At 45.9% G+C, this 2,155-nt stretch overlaps 1 protein-coding gene across 4 annotated transcripts in view; it reads right to left on the bottom strand.

The window, feature by feature from the left end:
* The window catches only part of LOC122888718 (alpha-1A adrenergic receptor-like), a 19,498-nt gene extending 18,497 nt beyond the window's left edge, over positions 1-1,001 (bottom strand). For 2 of the 4 annotated variants that reach the window (XM_044223477.1, XM_044223475.1), the window contains exon 1: positions 206-995. The gene's annotated coding sequence lies outside the window, so the exon portion shown is untranslated. Of the gene's footprint in view, positions 1-205 lie in introns of all 4 variants that reach the window. The other 2 variants (XM_044223473.1, XM_044223474.1) reach the window with 2 other exon arrangements.
* Positions 1,002-2,155: the final 1,154 nt, after the last annotated feature.

Raw genomic sequence — 2,155 nt, 5'->3', positions numbered from 1 at the left:
TGAAATGTGAAATGTTTTTACATTCAAAATTATTAAATAATAAACGTTCATCAAAATATTTGACAACTCATCTTCTGTCAGTCAACTAGTTGATTAATCAACTAATTGTTTCAGCTGTACTTAATTTGTAAAGTAACTAGTAAAAAACTAGTTACAAGTACCTCAAATGTGTACTTCAGTACAGTACTTGAGTAATTGTACTTACTTATATTCCACCGCTGGTTAAAAGGTCTTGAATCAGCTAAAGAGAAAGGACCAACAGAAGAACAGCCGACTGATGAAACTTCACCAAACTTGGAGATACATGTTTTTCACTGGACAGCGGCGACACGTCGTCTGAAACAAAATGGATGCCAGAGTTTTTCGGTCTTTGTGCAGAGCGACTGAATCCCCCCGCGAGGATTCATCTTTGTGGTTTCATCCCTTTAATCCAAATACAAATACATGTGATTATCTGAGTTTTAGAGGAAATCTGCATCAAGCACCGGCTGCTCTTTCCCATGACCTCCGGAGTCGCCACGGTAACAAACTGTCATGAAAATGTCTCATGGCTGCGACTCACGCAGATAAATACACAGATACACGTAATAGCGATGAATTAGCCGTCTAATACAACACCGAGGATTCAGGACTTGGACACCAGAGTCCAGCAAGAGGGTCCAACTGCAGACCTCACGTCTGGAGCCAATAGGAAGAGAGTACAGTCCCCATAGATGAAGCAACACAATGATCCAACAATGAACAAAGCAAAAGACCCAGACTAAATACCCTAAGGGAGGTGAGACAACGAGACACAGGTGCAAACAATCAAAGAGGGGCCAACAATCAAAACTGGAGGGAAAGCAGACAAAGACAGGAAGCAAAACCACAAGACACACAAGGGGAGGAGAATACTACAAAATAAAACAGGAAATATGACAAAACCTCAAACTATGACATTTTCTGGATGAGGAAGAACTTTGGAAGAAGTTTGGAAAACTTAACTCTATCTAATGCAAGTTTGTCTGTTTCTGTAAACTTCCCAAACTCTAATAAAGTTCAGGACAGAGACTCTAGCGTTAGCCTAAACTCTGATAGCATCCAGGACCGACTCCCTCACAGTGGCTGTTCAGTCCACAACACAACCTGTAATCCTACAAAGTAATGTAGTTAGCTAACATGTCCCTTTGGAATAAACACAAGGTTCCTTCTGTACTGTTGGTAGTAAGATAGTTAGCCGGGCATGCTAACAATAGCATCTTATGTTAGACAGTAGTGGAATGTAGTACATTTATTGTACTTAAGTAGAGGAGAAATGGCACAATTGTAACACTTTTTTGTTTTCGCTAAATTACTCTGAGACTTACAGGCAAAATATTTCATGTGTAGCCTGGTGGACACGTCTGCTCTTGTTCTACAGTGCAAGTTAAATCACTGAGTAAACACACACCACATAATTAGATAAAGATGAAACCGTGAGCCGTGTTACAGCTGTAACACGCTGCAGGTCAGCTGTAACCTGCTGAAGGTCAGCTGTAACACGTTGCGGGTCAGCTGTAACACGCTGCAGGTCAGCTGTAACCTGTTGCAGGTCAGCTGTAACCTGCTGCGGTCAGCTGTAACTGCGCTGCAGGTCAGCTGTAACACGCTGCAGGTCAGCTGTAACACGCTGCAGGTCAGCTGTAACACGCTGTGGGTCAGCTGTAACACGCTGCAGGTCAGCTGTAACCTGCTGCGGGTCAGCTGTAACCTGCTGCGGGTCAGCTGTAACCTGCTGCGGTCAGCTGTAACACGCTGCGGGTCAGCTGTAACCTGCTGCGGGTCAGCTGTAACACGCTGCGGGTCAGCTGTAACCTGCTGAAGGTCAGCTGTAACCTGCTGCGGGTCAGCTGTAACCTGCTGCGGGTCAGCTGTAACCTGCTGAAGGTCAGCTGTAACACGCTGCAGGTCAGCTGTAACCTGCTGCGGGTCAGCTGTAACCTGCTGAAGGTCAGCTGTAACACGCTGCAGGTCAGCTGTAACCTGCTGCGGGTCAGCTGTAACCTGCTGCGGGTCAGCTGTAACACATTGCGGGTCAGTTGTAACCTGCTGCGGGTCAGCTGTAACCTGCTGCGAGTCAGCTGTAACCTGCTGCGGGTCAGCTGTAACCTGCTGCGGGTCAGCTGTAACACGCTGC

This window comes from Siniperca chuatsi, linkage group LG14 (assembly GCF_020085105.1).
Source record: "Siniperca chuatsi isolate FFG_IHB_CAS linkage group LG14, ASM2008510v1, whole genome shotgun sequence".
In the NCBI taxonomy this organism is placed as follows: domain Eukaryota; kingdom Metazoa; phylum Chordata; class Actinopteri; order Centrarchiformes; family Sinipercidae; genus Siniperca; species Siniperca chuatsi.
The sequence above is the reverse complement of the archived record's forward strand: the minus strand, read 5'-3'. Positions and strand labels throughout refer to the sequence as shown.